This window comes from Macaca thibetana, chromosome 8, assembly GCF_024542745.1.
Source record: "Macaca thibetana thibetana isolate TM-01 chromosome 8, ASM2454274v1, whole genome shotgun sequence".
Classification (NCBI taxonomy): Eukaryota; Metazoa; Chordata; class Mammalia; order Primates; family Cercopithecidae; genus Macaca; species Macaca thibetana.
The window spans coordinates 82,773,633-82,795,749 of NC_065585.1; the positions used below are offsets into that span (position 1 = coordinate 82,773,633).

Here is a 22,117-nt window from a genome sequence, read left to right on the forward strand (position 1 = left end):
CAAATGAGATCTAGTTAAACTAAAGAGCTTCTGCACAGAAAAAGAAACTATCATCAGAGTGAACAGGCAACCTACAGAATGGGAAAAAAAATTTGCAATCTATCTATCTGACAAAGGGCTAGTATCCAGAATCTAAAAGGAACTTGAACAAGTTTACAAGAAAACAAATAACCCCATCAAAAAGTGGGTGAAGGATATGAACAGACACTTCTCAAAAGAAGGCATTTATGTATCCAACAAACATATGAAAAAGAGCTCATCATCACGGTCACTAGAGAAATGCAAATCAAAACCATAATGGCATACCATCTCACACCAGTTGGAATGGCATCCATTAAAATGTCAGGAAACAACAGATGCTGGTGAGGATGTGGGCAAATAGGAACACTTTTACACTGTTAGTGGGAGTGTAAATTTGTTCAACCATTGTGGAAGACAGTGTGGTGATTCCTCGAGGATCTAGAACCAGAAATACCATTTGACCCAGCAGTCCCATTACTGGGTATATACCCAAACTATTATAAATCATGCTACTATAAAGACACATGTACATATATGTTTATTGCAGCACTATTCACAATAGCAATGACTTGGAACCAACCCAAATTCCCATCAATAATAGACTGGATAGAGAAAATGTGGCACATATACACCATGGAATACTATGCAGCCATAAAAAGGATGAGTCCAAGTCCTTTGCAGGGACATGGATGAAGCTGGAAGCTATCATTCTCAGCAAACTAACACAGAAACAGAAAACCAAACACCGCATGTTCTCATTCATAAGTGGGAGTTGAACAATGAGAACACATGGACACAGGGAGGGGAACATCACACACTGGGGCCTATCTGGGGGTGGGGGACTAGTGGAGGGATAGCATTAGGAGAAATACCTAATGTAGATGACAAGTTGATGGGTGCAGCAAACCACCATGGCACGTGTATACCTATGTAACAAACCTGCACATTCTGCACATGTATCCCAGAACTTAAAGTATAATAATAAAAAAAAAATTCAGAATCAAACCGTTGCAACTTTGGAGACTAATGAAAAGTTTGCAGCAACCTGGGGGGAGCTCATTAAGAAAACCAGCAGAATCTCAATAAGAATAGTGACTATTTAGTGTTTTCACGTACTGTATTCTCATCTACCACTCCTCAGCTCAATGAAAGCCATGAAATTAATAGCCCATCATTATGGTACTGGTACCAGAAGAAGCAGAGCAGACCCAATTTGCAAACTGTCCTTAGTTCATCTATCTAGTCACCCTCTGGAAAACCCAATCAAAGGGCTGATTTTTATGTCGCTTGACTGAAACTGTATTTTGCTATGATGTTACCCATGGACATTTGATAAAAACATTTACAGGGAAATGGCTTAGTTACTGATGCCTAGGGCAATGAATATGGGCAAACAACAGACTGAAATCTTGAGAGAAAAGGCTAGGGAGTGAGATATGTTGGGAATAAGTCTTTGAAAAGGTCAGATGCATTTTTGGGAATCTACAAGTTTGCATGTATACGGTTGCACATATCATCAGGAAAGATTTGAGAAGATCTTAAACTCTCACCTCTGGCTGATGTTGAAACTAACCAAGCAGAAAGGGAAGGCAGTAAACCACATGACTGAGTGTTAAAGGCATGCCCCCACATGGGGATTGGACCCTCTCCACAAAGACAGGATTTTGTTTGTTTGCTTGTTTAGTGAAAAACTAAAATGTCTATTGAATAGATAAACAAATGTGGTATACCCATACAATGAAATATTATGCATTCCACAAAAGAGAATGAAGTACTAATATATGCTACAACATTAATGAAAGCATTATGCTAAATGAAATAATTCAGAGACAAAAGTTCACATATTGTATGATGCTACTTACATGAGTTGCCTAGAACAGATCAATCATAAAGACTCCATGAGGACTATACTAGAGCTTTCATTTGGGATTATATTAAAGTTCTGGAAACAGTTGTGATGATTATATGACATCGTAAATGTACTTAATGCAACTGAATCATATATGTTAAAACTGTTAAAATGGTAAATTGCATGTTATGTGCATCTTACTGCAATAAAAAAGTGTCAGCTAAAAGAAAAAAACAATCTGGTTAAAAAATAAGTAAGGATTTGAATAGACATTTCTCCAAAGAATATGTACAAATGGCTGATAACCACACAGACAAGGCCTAATATCATCAGTCATTAGGGAAATGCAAATCAAAACCACAATGAGAAATCACTTCACACCCACTAGAATGGCTATAATAAAAAGCAAAAAAATTTATAACTAACAGGTATTGTTGAGGAATGGGGATTGGACCCTTCTTTGTTGCTCATTGACTTGTAACTTTATAAAAACCTGCTTGGAAATTTCTGAGTTAAAAATGGAAATACGCTATAACCCAGCAATTTCACTCCTAGGTATATATCCAAGAAAATGGAAAACAGATGTTCACACAAAACCTTGTCCAAGAATGTTCTATAGCAGCATTATTTGTAAAGACCCCAAAGAGGAAACCACTCAAATTGTCCATCAACTGGTGGGTGAATAAATAAAATGTGGTATATCCACAGAATAGAACATCATTTGCCCATAAAAAGGAATGAAGTACTGATACCTGCTATAACATGGATTAACCTTGAAACCACGTTAAGTGAGAGAAGTCAGACACAAAAAGCCACATATTTTATGATTCCATTGTATGATATTTCCACAATGGATAAGTCCACAGAAACAGAAAATAGATTAGTGGTTTCCAGAGCTCATGTGAAGGAGATAATAAAAAATAAATACTAATTAGTACAGCGTTTTTTGGGGGAAGTGACTGAAGTGCTCTGGAATTAGACAGTGGTAATGGTTGCCCAACATTGGCAATATACTAAAAACCATTGAATGGTACACCTAAAATGATTAAAATGAATTTTATGTTATATGAAGATATTCCCAATTAAAGATAATTATGATAGCACATGGGTATCTAGATTTTCATTGTAAAATAAACTAGTCATCACCTTTCCAGCTGTTAACAACATAGGCATGGTGAACTCTTTCTGAATTGTTTGTTTGCGTGGTTGATTGGTTGGTTGGTTGTTTTGAGATGGAATCTTGTTCTGTCACCCAGGCTGGAGTACAGTGGCACGATGTTGATTTACTGCAACCTCCGCCTTCCAGGTTCAGGCGATTCTCCTGTGTCAGCCTCCCAAGTAGCTGGGATTACAGCTGTGTATCACCACGCCCAGTTAATTTTTGTATTTTTAATAGAGACGGGGTTTCGCCATGTTGGCCAGGCTGGTCTCCAATTCCTGACCTCATGTGATCTGCACGCCCTGGCCTCCCAAAGTGCTGGGATGACAGGGGTGAGCCACCATGCCCAGACTCTTTCTGAGTGGCTTAAAACTCTTTGGTTTTCTGCTATGATGTGAAGTCTGTAAACTCACTTTACTATCTGAAATTCAGTTCAGTTTTGCTATCAAGTTGAAAGTCTAGTCTTGATATAAAATGTACAGCCATTTTCATCATAATTTGTGGTTACCATTCAATGACTTACTAGTAAGTTTATTCTCACTATATTGTATCCTCACTAACTCTAATGCCAGGCTGTTCCTGCTGTACCTACAGACTGCTTACTGTGCTAGAATCTGACTTAATGCTGTTTACAGTATGTGCACTTTGAGTTGCTAGCTATATCTTGACTCATACCAAAAAAGAAAAAAAAAAAAAAAAGGAAAAAAATACTGATGTAGAATTCCTGGCCCTGCGATTGCCTTTGGATGATAACCTTTTTTCCTCCTTAAAATTCTACCTTTGCCCTCAGTGGGATGTGCTTGAATATGCAGCAATACAGTCACTGAGAGGTGACTTTGAAAGCAAACAAAAAGAAAAGCATCTGGATTTCTGGTTGACAGTGGTAGAGTCAGATAAAAGTTGACATACAAATACAGTTTTGCTGCCAAGTTAATGGGCATTGCTGTGGAGACATGATTGTGAGTGAAAGAAGGATGATGGTGGCTGAGTAAAGGCAAACAATAAACTGTCTCCTTCAGTGTAAATGTTACATGGAATTTAAGAATATATAGAAGAGCACCATGTTTATGTACTTACGATACCTCGATGGCCTAATTTGATCATTATATATTATATGCATTGTTAAAATATCCTCTATATCCCAAAAATATGTACAATTATTATGGATCAATTAAAAAACAAAACCAACAATCATAAAAAATAAAAATAAAATTAGACTAGCAATTTAAAAAATACAATAGTCATATAAGTTGTGAAACTAAAGAAGTAGTTACTAGTCATAAATGTGTTAAAAGACATCCTTAAGCAAATAACAAATTTTCCTTCTGTACATTTCTTGTGAGTCTTCCCTAGGATATTAATGCTTTGGCATGTTTCACAAAATACCAGTATTCACCTCTTAGTCAATTATGATATAATGTGTTTCATGTCTACATTAATAACTTAAGTTCCACTGTAGTTCTGTATGAAGACCTTACTTTACAAAGTAACTATTGGTAAAATGCAAGACTGTTTTGTTAATGTTACTTAAAGTCAGAATGGAGACAAAGTAAAGGATCTTAAGAGCTTACTTACTTATGAACATTGATTTTCTATAATTAAATCACCAGGGTTTGAACCTCTGTATATTGAGTTAAGGTAACTGTAATGCAAGAGGAGTATTAGTTAACATTATCTTGAAGGTTAATAATCTAAAATCCTAAATCTAAGCTTTAAATTTCCTTATAGGATTGTTCATGTTCATCTGTGATTGTGTATTTAAATCTTTCTATATATATTTGGTTGAACAAAAAATTGAAATGCACTGAACTTCTGTATGCACATATTGACAGCAGGGAAGGAGCAGGACCAGCATTCATGGTCGTGATGAAGCCCAAAACCACCAGCTTTGAGGCATTGTCAGAGTGGACAATCTACAAGGCAAATGATCCACACTAGGCTTCAACTGTCCTTAAACAGGTAGAGAACATCCTAGATGGCTTCTGTATTTGTGTTATGTACAGCCACATTCTCATCCCATCTCCTGGAGGATTATAATAAGTTACACCATTCCTTATTTCCAAAGGACACCCTCCTCCATCAAAACTAAAAAAAAAAAAAACAAAATCCTTCAAAACTGCTTTAAGAGTGTTTCTTGTTTTCTAAAGCACAATTTGGTCATGATATTCCCTTATTTGAATACCTTTAGCAGTCTTTTCTCCTGGCACTATACCTCCCAATTTCTCAACTAGGGCCCACAGCAGTCGCAGTCTGGAGTCTGCTACCAAAGCACTTTTCAAGAATCATGAGACAGTACCCATGTGTTTGTTTGTATGTGACAGAGTCTCGCTCTGTCACAAGGCTGGAGTTCAGTGGCAAGATCTAGGCTCACTAAAACCTCTGCCTCCCAGGTTCAAATGATTCTCCTGCCTCAGTCTCCCAAGTAGCTGCGACTACAGGCACACACCACCACGATCAGCTAATTTTTGTATTTTTAGCAGAGACAGGGTTTCACCACGTTGGCCAGAATGGTCTCCATCTCTTGACCTCGTGATCCACCCACCTTGGCCTCCCAAAGTGCTGGGATTACAAGCATGAGCCACCGCACCTAGCCCCATGTTTTTAAATCTCTGATTCATGACCCTGCAGTCTCTAATAGTGAACCCAAATTGTGGGGAGGAGGAAGAGTGCAGATGGGAGAATGTGACATGCTGACGGATACATTGCTAGTCAGTAAATAAGGCAGAAAATGTGTGAAAAGATATTTAATGCCGTTGTATATAGTAGCGAAAGGAAAAGGAAAACTACTGAGATGTCTAAGTGAAAATGGCAAAGTAAATTTTAACGCATTCATAGAGCAGAATATCATATGGATATTAACGATCATTTTGAAAAGTTTTTAACGTGTCCATACTTATTTCTAAGTGAAAAGTCAGGGCAGCAAATCAGATATTTATTATGATCATATTTACAAAGAATATAGACTGTCTGACATGGTTAGGCTGTGTCCCCACCCAAATCTCGTCTTGAATGGTCGCTCCCATAACGCCCATATGTTGTGGGAGGGGAACCCAGTGGGAGGTAATTGAATCATTGGGGTGGGTTTTCCCGTGCTGTTCTCGTGATAATCAATAAGCCACATGAGATCTGGTGGCTTTATAAAGGGCAGTTCCCTTACATATGCGCTTTTACCTGCCACCGTCCTCCTTCACCTTCTGCCATGACTGTGAGGCCTCCCAGCCATGTAGAACTGTGAGTCCATTAAACCCACTTTCCTTATAAATTACCCAGTCTCAGGTATGTCATAATTAGCAGTGTGAGAACAGACAAATACACTGTCCTTAAAACAAACTACAAAAATTAACTCACATGCTGATATGGTTAGGTTCTGTGTCCCCACCCACATCTCATTTCAAATTGTAATCCCCAGGTGTTAAAGGAGGGACCTGATTGGAGGTGATTTGCTTATGGGCTCAGTTTCCCCCATGCTGTTCTTGTGATAGTGAGTTCTCACAAGATCTGATGGTTTAAAAGTATGTGGTGGTTTCCCTCTTTCTCATTCTGTCTTGCTGCCACATGAGACGTGCCTTACTTCCCCTTCACCCTCTGCCATGATTGTAAGTTTCCTGAGGCCTCCCCAGCCATGCAGGATTGTGAGTCAATCAAACCTCTTTCCTTTTTAAACTACCTAGTCTCAGGTGGTTTTTGATAGCAGTGTGAAAACAAACTAATATATATGCCATAAATGTAACACATAATGCATTCAAAAACAGGAAGACACTACTATTATAGAGATGTCTACTGATGCATAATGGGATTAAGGATAATTTATGTAAATTTTCTTCTTCATATTTCTGCATATTCTCACATTTTTGACAGCACAGTAGAGATCTGTTACTTTTATAAACAATAAAATTATTGATATAATCTCTCTAGCTGCCTAAAATGGTCTGGCACCCCATGATTTGTGCAAAATACTTGCTTCCACAATTCATGTCCTGGAATCTTGGATGTCAAAGTAAACTACAACTTCCCATCTCATGGATTTTCTTGAGAGAAAATTATAGCATCTTGAATTTGTTCAATGCCAGTAAAGCGGTTTGAAGATGAAAATTGCTACATAAGTGCTAAGTATTGTTATTGATCATTAAGAATCACTCAAGATAGCACAAGTGATTCTCTTCATTACTGGCATGAAAGTCATTTTCTCTAGGCAAAGGGTAAGGACTTACTCATAATATTGACATTTTAAAAAGCATATTACTAGGAGACATGGTGTGCTGGAAACACTTATCTTTCCTTTCATTTACGCCCTGATCTTGGAACTTTATATAATGTGAAGTCAGACCTGCATTTATTTGTGTCAAATGCTAATGTTGCTATATTATAAATTTTACATGAAACTGCTGTATCAATGAAATTTTCAAGAAACAATGATTCATTTTAATAAGAATATCTTTGGTGCAGGTGAGTTTTTGTGAAGTGTTGCTCTACTCAATACTGGATTGGTGACGATAGAATCTGGAAAGGATGATATTAACTCAGACAAATAATTTTAGGGTTGATAGAGGAGAAGGGTGGGTATCGATTTTGCGTGGGTTGGTGTGGGCCTGCCAAAAGGATGTTTTCTGGGTTTTGCCATCTAGATTGATTGTCCTCTGTGCGTTTTATAGATATTCGATTGCTAATGATTACCTGCAAGGTGAGGATTACTGTTATACATATTTGACAGAGAAACAAAAGCTGAGAGGTTGTTACTTAATGGTTGTCACACAGATAATTAATTTCTAAAAAGTGCCATGTTACTCTACTGAAGGATAGGGAGATTTGCATTTCCCACCTTGGCTATTAGGATTAAGCTGAGGAAGTAAAGAGATCAAATGGGGCAAAGCCCTATCATTTCTAATTGCTTCCTATGTTATTTCTACCTCTGATAACGCAGTTTATTTTGGAATTCAATCTTACTAAACAAAGAGCTTTTTGCTGCAGGATTTCAGTGTGGTATGATGGAAATGTAATAGGATCAAGACATTATTCTATTCCTAGCTCTGTCTCCAATTAGTGACTGTTATTTTTTCTCGTATACCCAGTAGGATAATATTTCATACTTTTATTAGAATCATATGAGGGTAACAGATGTGGAAAAATTAAAGTGGTAAATTATTTCTTATCCATACTATTGCCTTGGAGTATTTCTTTAACACTTGGGTTTATTCCCTAACATATTGAGAAGTTGGTGAAATGGTCATCACATGTTTCCTATGTTTTCATTATCACTCTGCCAGTGGATTGCTAAGTCAGTGCACAGTATGCTTGAAAGAACCTTTCTGAGTGCATGTGTGCTACACGCCCTTCACACACAGTCTTTCAACTCCTCAGCCTCTGTAGATCTGTCTATTCGCAATGAAGCATGTATTTCATGGTTGTCAACACAGCTATGAATGGCCTTGTATTGATTCGCAGGTTGCAATCATTTTATTGTTTCTGCATCTAGTCAGCAGGAATAGTAAGAATAAAAGGCAGCTCACTTTATTTACAAGAACATTTAGTTTCCAAGAATAGGGTACTTGATTCTTAAGAAAAAACATTCTTACTAGCTTCAATTTGGGTGAAGCTCATTCTACAGATTCAGCCTAGGTAAGTATCCAGAAACATACTCTGTTTTGGGGAGTTTTAAAAGCTATTTAAGTAAAAATTGAATATCATCAATATAAACAAAATACAATGCAAAGTACTATATTAGGCATTTAGATGCAGCACAGATTAATAAAAAAACTACTCTGAAGAGTGAGTGTGTGTAAGTGTGTGTGTGTGTGTGTGTGTGTTTAACTTGGACATAACATAGCACAGTAAGTCCATCTTCTGAGGAATTAGAAAAATTTACTGATTTATATCAAGGGAAATACACTGGTGTTCAATGAGGAAATTCATTTGCTCCTTTGTGCTAGATAAGGACATTGTGAAAAGAGTTAAGAATGCCTTCCACTTGTGCTCACATGCATGATACAGCCTAGAACTGTCAGCACCTCATACCCCTTGTTTGACAGGCTTTTATGTTGTTGAATGTGTATACACTTCCATTCCTTTTCCTCACTATGATAAAGTTTTTAATGTTTTTTCTGTAGGTTGATTCTCAATGTTACAAGGCAATAGTGGCATTAATTTTATAATGACATAATATACTCAATGCAGAAGCAGGTAATAAATTAGCTAAGGTCACATTCCCCCTCCATGGTACCAACAACAAGACCCATGTGTCCATGTACTCTACATTCATACACTCTAAATTAGGACAGTGTTAGTATGCTTTTTACGTGAACCACATCTTTCAAGTAACACTTGCCTTGGTTTCCTTTATTTATTCTTTTCTTCCTCTTTCACTTTTCAATAATATTTACTTCATTTCATCTTTTTATCTTGAAAAAATGAGACATATATATTTTTCATTATATCCCTAATAACTTCTGGTTACTATGCATCCTACCTATCAAATAGGATCATTCCATTGTTCTTCTTTAAGGTCCTGCCTCCTGTTTAGACATGTTGACTGATTGCTGCGCATTCAGTTTTTAAAAAAATTTCCTGGAGTGTCTAACTGCCTTCTTTTTTATTGAACTCTGTGACTTTATTGTGCCCTTCAATTCTTCAGCTGCATCATCAGGAGTTGGCAAACTTTTCCTGTATAGAGGGCAGATAGTAAATCATTTTAGCCATTGCAAGACATTCAGTCTCTGTTGCTACTACTCAACTCTGTTGCTGTGTTAACAAAAGTAGCCATAGACCGTATCTAAATGATTGAGTGTGGCTGTGTTCTAATAAAACTTGATTCACAAAAACAAGAGATGAGACAAATTTGGCCAATGAGCCATAGTTTGAAAACCTCTGGGTACACTATTCTTTCATTTGCATGGAATCTGTGGTGTCTTTCCTCTTAGATCTCTCTTTTCTTCTGCTCTCTCTAGAGTGGTTGTTTCCTACTCGGTTTAATTACTGTTAACCAGTGGCTGAAATTGACCGCTCTCCTGAGTTAGAGCCACTATTTTGTGGAGCCTGTATTTTCATTTTTCCTGACTTACTCCTTAACTGTTATGTCATCAGATAATTAACCAATAAAAGTGCATTTGTGATTTTTCTGATTCCTTAGTCTGGAATATCTTTATGTTGTGTTCATCACTTGATTGGCAGTTTATCTAAATACTGAATTTCACGTTGAGTATGGTTTTCCCTCAGAACGCTGACCACATTGCAGAGTCAGTGTCAAAGCCCTCTGACAGTCTTGCTGAAGAGAAGTCTGATGTTGATCTAAATGTCAGTCCTTTATTTCTGTTCTGGTTTTCCGTCTGGGAAAATTTTAGAGCACTCTTCTTACTATAGGAATTGTGGAATAATATAAGGATGTGTCTACATATGGGTCGTTTTCATTCAGACTGCTCTTTACTCAGTAAAACATTTAAATCTAAAGCTAGTGTCCGTTTCTTTCCTAGAAAATCTATTTTAATTATTTGATCATTTCTTCTTGTGTTTCCCTTTTATTTGGGGGATTTCTATTAGCAGAAAATGTACTTGATTATTGCTTTGTGTTTCTCATCAGTTATCTTAAAATTTTAATCCCTTACTGTGCTCAGGATTATTTTTACAATATTAACTTCCAAATATCTGAATTGTTTATTTCAGCATATTTCTAGTGCCTAACAGTCGTTTTGCATTCTCCAGCTCTCCATTTTGTATACTACCCTTTTATTCTAATAAGGCTAAAACAGCTTTGTGGCACTCTCTGAAGATACCAGACACTCTAAAAAGTGACTTTGCATGACCTCTCTGCTTCCCCCAGAACTATGTGTATCTCTGTGCACTTGGTCTTGCTCTTAGATCCCTCTTTTCTTCTGCTGTTCTCTAGACTGTCCTCCATTGACTGGTAAGCCTTGAGTGTTCATCACCACACAATGGAGCAATTGCCAGATAGACTGGGAAGTCAACTTACATCGGCAGGCTGTGTTGTCTGGCACACCTGGCAACATAGGTGACTGAGTGTGCACGAATCTGGTTACTACTATGGAGGGAGCTAAATATTTGAACACCTGAAGTTTATTTCCAGGATACCTATTCATACACCAGACATACTGCCCATTATAGTTCTTATCATGCAGTTCATTCTATTTGTACACAGAACAGTGCATTCAGTTTTTAAAAAAAATTTCCTGGAGTGTCTAACATTTAGATCAACACCAGACTTCTCTTCAGCAAGATTGTCAGAGGGCTTTGACACTGACTCTGCAATGTGGTCAGCGTTCTGAGGAAAACTATATTCAACGTGAAATTCAGTATTTAGATAAACTGCCAATCAAGTGATGAACACAAAATAAAGTGTGTGTGTGTGTGTGTGTGAGAGAGAGAGACAGACAGACAGACAGAGACAGAGAGCAGTGGAAGAAGTAGTAAAAGGAGATCTGTCTGTGGGATTCTGCATACAGGTGAGGTGTGGAGAGATTTTTATGTGCAGAGTATTAACTGAGTCTCCTGTCTGCAGAAAGGTTTTTCGTGGCCAGCCTCTGTGGTCCTTCCCATTTAGAATCTCTAACTCTTAAGGGTTCCTTTGGTCAGTTTAATCATCTGTCAGCCTACTTCTATCTGCTCTGTTTTCAAGTTATTTGAAAAAATTTCTCATGTGCATATAGGCACCCCTATCATTCTCTTCACTGTTATCATAGCATAGCTTTTCAATTCCTACACTAGTTTTTGGAGAGGGCCATGGAAGGAAAGGTTACAAACATACATTATCAACTTGAATATGAATCTAGAAACCCTGATTCACATTTTTAAGATTGAAGAAGGTCTTTATAGTTTATTCTCTCATGATTAGTGAATTCAAATGCCTGTTTTCTATGCCTTTCAATTTATCAGATATGTGGAATCATTGACCAATATCATGGGTAAATAGTGGTACCTCAGTAATAGCCTATAAATGACAAAATCCACTTTGTCCTTCAAACTACCATCTAATCATGAAACCAGAAAATTATTAAGCTCATTGTGAACTAGTTCTGTAATCTATTAAATTTGCATAAATTTCCTACAGAAATGAGCTTCCAGAATCAGTATACCTCAAATATTAAACACAAACTTTCACTCCTCTCCTGTGGATCCAAATAGATTCTCAATAGTACATCAGAGGTTCAAGAAAAGAAAATATCTGGAAGTTTAAATCAATAGTCCTCCATTTATATGATAGAATCTGGGAATTATATTTTTCTTGAGCATTTAGTAATACACTTATACCAGTCTTGGTGTTACTGTTAGCTTGTAAGTCTTACGAAGTTGAATTTCAGAAAAAGCAATTTTGCAATCTATTCATGGCATAAATATACTCATGATTTGGGGAAATGAGTTTATCTGTAATAACCTGAATGTTTCATAATTCTTCTAGCATTTATGGGCACAAAAACATATTTAAATTTCTACTATTTTCAGAATTATTTTTCTGTGGTTTAAACTATTTACTTTCCTTTCCAGCACAAGAAAATTTAAGACCCAAGAAATACATGTATTTGAAAGTGAGGAGAACATTTGTATTTCATGTCCTTTTGTCTCAATAATATTGAAGTTTATTTTCCCTTAGATGGTGATTATAGGATTTAATGCAAGAAGATAGATAGATAGACAGACAGACAGACAGATAGATAGATAGATAGATAGATAGATAGTTTCTATCTACACATATACACATACACAGGCTATATTTATATACAGAGAGAGTGGGAGATGGATATAGATAGATTTTTAAATTTTGTGTCAGTCCATGACTTTGTTACATTCTAGATTATTTGAATGATTCAATGTCAGAGCTTGAAATATATGTTTATTAGAAATATTTGCTTGTCAGAAAATGTATAGAACAAGAAATCAATATTTGTTCATTGTTGATATATAATCAGTTGATAAATTTAGGTTCCTTTATACAGTAAATTAAGCTGACTGATTAACTCTACTTTGTATTATAACCACTTTTACAGAACTATTTCAGATATATATTTCAACCTCCTTCTGTGCTAACAGAGCTATATGTAATAAAATAATGTAATCGGGTTATAAAGTAGAGATACTTTTGCTGGAAATTCGCATGAATAAATAGTCTGAAATATTCTAGAAGTTTTTTGTTTGTTTCCTTTTTGTTATGTATAGTTTGCTTCTTAAAGTGCAGCACTCAAATGTACTTTCGATAGATTTTATAGCAGCTATTATTATAGGTTTTCTTTGGCTAGTCTGCTTCTTGACATAATTCCCTGCCTTCAATTTCTGTCATTTGTTCTCTTTTTATGTGCTAATTATTTTAGGGGTTCTAATTTCAAGTCACCTAAAATGTATAGTGGGGTATTCATAGAATAGATAAATGGATGATAGATAGATAGATGATTCATAGATAGATAGCTAGATAATCTTCCTCAGTAAAGAATACAGATCTCCTAATAAGCATCATTAATTTGTAGTCTCTTTCATTATATACTTTTTGTTTAACACCATAAAATGAAATGTTACTCATGCATTTTCTGACTGAACAGGATACTGTATTTTTATCTGTTTGAAAACTTTACTTAACATTTTTTCCTATATGATAGCTTTAAAATATTGTTTCTTTTCAGAATGTGTTGCCTGCAGCTGCTCTTCAGGAATCTTCTTCTCTGAGCGCAATACTTGTGTTTGTACCCTCGTGCCACACATAGATGGAGAAACAAATGGCTGCATTTTTAGTGTAGTGTTCCTGAGAACTAATTAGAATCACAAGCAGAGAGAAACAGAATTGCAAGACTGCCCTTTCACTTACATTACTCTGATCATTTTGCTTTGTTATCGTTTCTACACATCTTTCAATCTGTGGATGCATGAGATGGTGACGAGTCAATAATTAGGAGGCACCTATGAAATGAATGTGCTTCTGGTGTGGTTGTCTTCAGGCATTTTCTCTGTTCTCTTGTCTGCAGCTTACTGAAGGCGAATCTTAACCAAGGTAAATTCAGCTTGCCGGATGAAGAGCATTTCTTTTTGTCAAAGGAGATTAAAGCTATTCAAGCCAAACACCTGCCACGCATATCTAGCAAAATACTTTGAGTGTCATTTTCACTTCTAACCTGTGGCTCATACTGCTATCAGTAGAGCTAATCATTGGTTCGTTTTGTTGGAATATTACTTCATCAATGTAAATCTGATGAGGAGGGGGAATGCCTGAAATATGACATGTAGTTCTACTACAGAAGATGGGATTGTAAAAATTACAGATATATAATCAAAATGTTCTTTTTTACATGATTATAATCTTTTTGATAGTCACTGAACTTGATGTAAGTCCCTGAACTTGATGTAATTCAGTTGCATCATCATACGCGATATATATAAATGCATACTTTAGCATATTTCTCAATTAATTGTTCAGCAGTGTTACATATACAATGAAAACAGGCTTAGTGAAAACTCTTATGGCTCTGTGATTTTCATTTCAATATTTGAAAAGAATTTTACTTCATCTAATAGAAATTTTCCTGTAAGCCTTACTTCTCAACAAAATGGGGTTCAAAGGAACTGCTTTCCACCAATTTTCATTAGGACCCTTAGGCCATAGCAAGTAATAGGAAATCTTTGCTTTTAATACATCGTTACTAGTCATCAAAATTGCCATTCTCTGGAAAACAAGTAAAACCATGTGTATTTACTCATAGCGAGACAATGTGAAATAATTTTCTTCATGTAGTACTAAATATATTATTGCTAGCCTGAAGTTATTATTCAAAGAATATCATAAGCCAATCATTTTATCAAGCATAGTAGTATGTAAATTGTTTTTCTAAATTTTCCATCTCAGTTTACCACCATTTATTCTTTCTTTTTGTGTAGATCTTTCTTTCTTCTTTTTTTTGAGATGGAGTCTCACTTTGTCTCCCAGGCTAAAATACAGTGACGTGATCTCGGCTCACTGCAACCTCAACCTCCTGGATTCAAGCAATTCTCCTGCCTCAGCCTCCCGAGTAGCCGGGATTACAAGCGCCCACCACCAGGCCCAGCTCATTTTTGTATTTCTAGAAGAGACAGGGTTTCACCATGTTGCTCAGGCTGGTCTCAAACTCCTGGCCTCAGGTGATCTAACCACTTTGCCCTCCCAAAGTGCTGGGATTACAGGTGTGAGCCATTGCACCTGGCCCTCCTTTCTTTATGTAGACTAAGTTTCTGATATTTTCCTCCTGTCTGAGAAGTATTTTTAACATTTCTTGCCTGGCAAGTCTGTTTTCAGTAATTTCCTTCAGTTTTTGTTTTTTTTTTTTTTTTTTTTGTTTTGTTTTGTTTTGTTTTTATCTGAGAAACCGTTTCTTCATCATTTTTCAAAGACAATTTTACTGTATATAGAATTCAAGGTTGGTGTTTTTTTCTTTAACACCTTAAATATTTTATTCCACTCTTTTGCTTACATGTTTTAGATGGTAAATCTGCTGCTGGAGAGCTATTGGTGTGGTGACAAGGCATGAGGGAGGAGGAGTGTCTTGCAATCTTCCAACTAAATCTGTCTTTTAGTAAACCTGTGTCTCAGGCTTTCACAAGTGTTTCTCCAGTTGTATTAATACCCCCTCCTCCCATCCTCTCATTTATATTGCCCAGTTCCTTTCCCAGGCTGCAGTGTTTCCAATCCATTTTCTTGAAGAACAGAACTTTGGTGGATATGTTTTTTCACCTTGCTAGACCCTGGAAGTCTGGAGAAGGTTGGAGTGGGGAGGAATCCTCTTTTCTCAGATGAGATAAGGCTCTGGCCAATTTTTTTCCTCCATAGTAGGCTTTGCTATGGAGAAGGCTATGGATATATATGGTTACTCCTTCCCACTCCCCACCCTTCAAGAGAGCCACAAAGGGATCTTTCTCAGAATCTCATGTAAGAACTTGGTGGGGTTCCTGTAGGAAAAGCCCACAGAAGCATGGGAGTCCTGAAGAATGTGGCCCTATGGAACTTCTCTCTCTCAGGTTATTTCACATTCAGCATCCAGCAATTCATCAGAATCAACATTAAATGTCCTACTAGTTTATGGCTCCAGCAGCTTCTCTCCAGGTAAACAGATTTCAGCTCTATCTCTCAGGATATGCCTGCCCCTCCAAATGTAAGGGTGGCAGTTTGTCCTGGAATCTCTATTTTCTGATTGGTTCAGTAAAAGTTATTGATTTTCAGTTTGTAAAGCTTTTCCTGTTATAAGAATGGGAGTGATGATTTCCAATTTCTTTACATGTGGGAGCTGAAGCTAGAAGCTTCCTCAACCTATTTTTAAATTTCTACTTCTATTAGCCAACTTTTCTAAATCTCCAGAGTCAGGAGCTCCGGGTCATTTTTGCAGTTTTATGGTCCTTTAAAAATAAGTTATACCAGGAAAACTTCCACTTCAAAGTCAAGATGAGAAGTATGACATCAAATGTAATCAATTCTGGGACTACACTTTTAGAAAAAATCATGAATGACAAAGCAGAGGGAATGTAAATGAAATTTTGTGACTATCATGAGCTGCTGAGTGACTTATGATTACTGTAATCATTCATAAATATCCCCCACATTGCATAATTCTATCACTGGGTAGATTATAAAATTACTTACAGAAATACATATAATAAATGTAATTTTTTTATAATTTTATTTCACTTAAAACTCATTTCTTATCATCACTGATAGAAAGTCATAATATAACTAGTGTGCATATATAATAAATATTAAGGAAATTAAGAATTTATGAACTCGTATAGTAAAGTAAAGTAAATAACAACTATTGTATCTAATTGTGGTGACGTTCTCCCAAGGAAGACATCATTCTCAGTAATTCAAGCTTCTCTATAGTTAAGTTCTCTGCGGCACAGTTTATTTATCTAAATCTAAAAGTGACTGGATTAGATGAACTCTAAGATCTCCATCTGGGGTTAACCAGTGAAGTTAAAGCTAACCAATTGCCATGGACTGGGGATGGGGAAATGGGGAGATGTTGGTCAAATAATACAATGATGAATAAGTTTTAAGGATCACATATACAGTATGGGAGGTGATGGGTATATTAATTAGTTTTATTTTCATAATCATTACACAATTTATACAAATATCAAGTCATCACATTGTATGCTTTGAATATATGCAATCGTTTTTGTCAATTAAATATTTTAAATAAAAAGGTGATTTCCTTACAAAAACCCCACCAAATTAGTAATTAAAGCATTTTCTAATACAAAGGAGCCATTAATAAAAACCATTTCATCCGTGGTGTCAACAGATTCATAGGTTGCTGAGGTTGATTAGAAGGGTTTTCATCATTATGGAAATCTGCGTTAATTTATTCATCCTAATTCTATTCATTAAATTGTCATCGCTTTTTTAGTTAATGTTTTTGGCCTCAGTTAATATTATGATTCACAGAAAGCACATTTCCTATTTTTATCAAATGAGTCAAGAAAGTACACTATACTCACTTAAGATCACATCTCTGTCTTCAGAACTAGCCTACTATTAGAGGTATAGGCATGTTGTTATTTACTATCTCTAGTCCTCAGAGTTTACTAGCACAATTTATTTTGATTTTATGGGTGGCATGATAGAAAATGTGTATAATGTTATTTGTAACAAAATGAGAATACTCAGAAAACAGTAGTCAATTCAGCATTTAAAATAAAGTTATATATTCAGGCCAATAAAACACTTTAAAAATAAATTGAATTTTATTGACATGTACTACAAGTGGCAGAAACTATCGGTCTTTGAAATTTTAAAGATCCTAGCAGACATTGTAAAGCACATACTTTTCTGGGTGCTCCCTATCTCTTTTTTTCTAGATTTAAACTTACTGACATTTTTATTATTGACTCGTTTTCAATACATGCCTTTGATCTCCACATTTTTCTCTCTTTTTATTTTTTTCTTATGTACAATGTGTACTGCCTTTGCATCACCCGGAATGTTTTTATTATCTATTTTGATCTGGAAGTAGGTATCATTTCTATGGGTCGTTTATCAAGCTATTTATTATACTGTTGCTAAGTAGAAATATGTTTACAAATTATGCTTCCACATTATTGTTTATATAATAATCAAAATAAGATGATAAAAGAAATGCCCATTTAAATGCTAAATCATGACTTTGGAAATATGTAAATAATAAATCTTCAAGACAATAGCCTTATATTTTGGTTTTTTATGCTTAAGTGGGACTTGGTTTCTAATCTATACATTTATAAAAGAATAACATCAGCATAACCACAGCTCCAAATGACTAAAAAAATTGTTTTAAACATGCTTGTTATTAAAACAAGAAAAGGGATTGACTAAGAATTTTAATGCAACAACACACATAGCAAATTGTTATCACAGATCGAATAGCAATTCTGGAAAATGAATTATAACAAAGAGTGGCATACGTACATATTGAAGTGGAACACTTATTTACGAGCAACTAAATGTTTTAGTGTGGTGACTCATCTTTCTAATTCCTGATTAGATGGCATAGCATTGTCAGGATGAACTCTTGGACAAGAGTTATATCAGTCTATCTAGAACAAATGTCAGAAGAGCACAGGATTGTTATTACAATTCCTGCAGAAACATTTTTTGATTGCCATCCAAATAGAAGAGCAGCTTGTGTTGAATTTTTATTTAAGTGATTTAGATATTTTCTTGTACACAGCATAATTTGTTATTGTAAAGAAGAAGCTAAAACAGTATGATTAAATGAAAAGCCACGTCTATTTTTTAAACTTCTCATTTGCAATTTTAGTTTTCAAATGTATGCTGATGTTTTGTGTCACTCTCAACGTTCTCTGTTAAGCCACTCTCAACGCTCTCTGAGTACCACGAAGGACCTTTACTTGCCCTTGTGGTTTAGATCTTAGAAAATGTGCCTGGCTATCTAAGATTCTTAAGGAATTGTCTAACAAAGACTCCAGAGAGGCCTACTGTGTAGCAAAAGGCATTTGATTCAGTCAAACAGTAAGAAATCCCCAAGGATTTTCTCTAGCACCTCCGGAGGTGGTTTCTATTTATTCTACCTTATAATCACTTTATAGTCAGAACCTGTTACTGTTTCTCACATCAGTTAATTTGTAAGAGAACCAGACATGAAATTTCCCACACTAAGTTCTATACCTGTAAACTAATATTTCTCTTTAATAGTGTGCTAGTATTTCAATAATTGTCCAACTATCTTCTATCACATGCAAGTCATAAAATAACTCCAGATTTTATAAAGAAAATAATTATAAACATTGTTTTATGTGTTCCTTCAACTCATTTCGTGGGCTGTAATTTGAATTTTCTTTATTTGCTTCCATTTAATGTGATGTGAAATCAATCATCGATTCGACTAGAGGTGGCATTCCCTGTAGAATCAACACCCTGTTAACTTGTTTTCTGCTGCATTTAGGTTTCCCATTGTCACTCTCAGCTTCCAGGGAGGCTCTCCCTCTTCCAGCTCACTTCCTTAGTGCTTGAAAATCACATAAACACAGGGCCTTTGTCTATAGACCTTAACTGAAGACTTGGTGATTAAAAAGGATGACCACAGCACATTATGAGTAGAACGTGACTTGAGCATTAGACATCAGTGATCCTGGACCATCTCCTCCACAGGGAATTTTTCATTTGCCATTTTTTTCCTCAAATGTTTCCATGTGCTACTTTTTCAGAGGTCTCCTTCCTCATTTCTCCATACGTACCTGATTTCTGAGTTTTTCTCTTCTTCTTATCCAGACGGATGAAAACAAAATTTCTGCCCCTATATACTGGTAGAACAGTTCTTCCATATAAAAACAGAGAACATTCTACCCTACAGATGTGTTATGCCACATCTCCAGAAGGCAGAAGCAACTGCATAGAGATTTTACTCATATATTTATGTCTCCTACTATATTTGAATAAATTTTGAAGTATTGTTCTTGATGATTTTTTTGTATTCAGAAGACCTCTCTAATTAAGGGGATCAGATATGCAAGATGCTTCCATAGATGATTTGACTCATGCTAAAACTATCCAAAGATAACCGCTATTAATATTTTGAAACATTGGCGGGGCGAGGTGGCTCATGCCTGTAATCCCAGCACTTTGGGAGGCCGAGGTGGGTGGATCACAAGGTCAGGAGACCGAGACCATCCTGGCCAACATGGTGAAACCCCGTCTCTACTAAAAATACAAAAATTAGCCGGGCCTGGTGGCGAACACCTGTAGTCCCAGCTACTTGGGAGGCTGAGGCAGGAGAATGGCGTGAACCCGGGAGGCAGAGCTTGCAGTGAACCGAGATCGCGCCACTGCACTCCAGCCTGGGCGACAGAGTGAGACTCCGTCTCAAAAAAAAAAAAAAAATATATATATATATATATATATATATTTTATATATATATATATATATATATTTTTTATATATATATATAAAAAATATGACATTCTTGTGGATCCAAATTTCAATCTGATTTTCTTCTTTTTTTAAAAAAATCTTGTATAGTATTTATTTTAGTATATATCTACTAACAACAAATTTTTTCACTTTCATTTATCTAAAAATGTTTTAATTTCTCCCTTATTTCTGAAGAAAATTTCACAAAATACAGAATTTTGAGATGGCAGAATTTTCTTTTCTTTTAGCCTTTCAAAGATGTTGCTCCATTGTGTTCTTGCCTTCACTGTTTCTGATAACATGACAACTGCTCTTATTAACAGTTTACCTGTATGTAATGCTTTCTTTTTCTCTGGGCATTTTATTAAGGTACATTTCCTTTTTCTTCCTTTTGCAGCAGTTTAACCATAATATAGCTAAGTGTGTTTACTGCGTGTTTATCTTGCTTGGAAATTTGTTTGACTTCTCTGATCTGTAAACTGGAGCATTTTACTAAATTTTAGAACTTTTTGCTATTATTAGTTTAATATGAAAAACATGTCTCTCTGGGATTCTAATTGCATATATGTCAGAATTTGAGGCACTAGCCTCTCCCTCTGCCCCCTCCCCCTCTTTTTGTCTCTAGGTTATTTAGACTGGATAATGTCTACTAATTTGTCTTCAAGGTCACCATTGCTTGTTTCTGTAGTCTTCAATCTTTTCCTAAGCCTATCCAATTAATGTGTCATTTCAAATATTGTACTTTTCTGTTAGAATTTATAATTTTTATGATTCCCATTTTTCTGGTGACATTCTCTATCTCTTCACTCATTATTATTTTATTATTCTTTAAGGCCTTGAACATATTCATAATATAACATTTTAAAATCCTGGTGTGAAATGTTTGTACCACAACAAAATAAATATGTAAGGTGATGAATGTGTTAACTAGCTTGATTTAAATGATTCCATAATTTATATGCACATGTCAAAATACACATGTCAAAAGCTGTATTGCTTTCCATAAATATATACAACTATTATTTTTCAATTTAAAATAAAATTCTTAAAAAGACAACACCAACAGATGACCAGCTAAAAAAAGTATAATAAATCAAATGCTAGCCTATTAATGTTAGTATCTGAGTCATTTTGAGATATTTTACTTTTTCCATAGTAGGCCATATTTTCTCACTTATTTGTGTGTTTTTTAGCTTTTCATTGTATGCAGAACAGTGTTGATGATATATTATAGGGAGTTTAGATATGTTGCCTTGCTTTCCAGGGTGCTGAGTTGTGCTTTGGCAGGCAGTTAACTGTTGGAAAATCCTTTGTTCTGTAAGTCTTGGTTTTATTCTTGTCTAGAAGAGATCTGTTTCAGCCTTCAACTTAGTCCTGCAACATGGTCATTCCTTGAGAGCATACTTCCTACTTCTAAGACATGTCCTTTTTGGAGTCTCAAATGAATGTCCAAGGTATTCAATAAAGCCTTTCAACTCTGGATAAACCAAAATGCTAAACTCCCAGTCTAGAGCTCTAGTAACACTTCGTCTCTCAGCCCCAGAGTAGGTTATCTTTGCTACACTTCACCGAAAGCCATCTTGTGCATGTGTGTTGTAATGCTTGGCCACTAAAATTTTATGAATCTCTGTGAAAACTTCTGTCCTCTTTTACTTACTCCTTCCCTCCTTTATTTCCAGTCTCTGTCACATGAATTTTCACCATGTCAAAAACCCAATGTCTTAGTCC

At 35.7% G+C, this 22,117-nt stretch overlaps 1 protein-coding gene across 1 annotated transcript in view; it reads right to left on the bottom strand.

Annotated features, from left to right (window-relative positions):
* Positions 1–22,117, bottom strand: part of NKAIN3 (sodium/potassium transporting ATPase interacting 3) — a 1,223,038-nt gene that overhangs the window by 1,065,596 nt on the left and 135,325 nt on the right. The window lies entirely within an intron of this gene.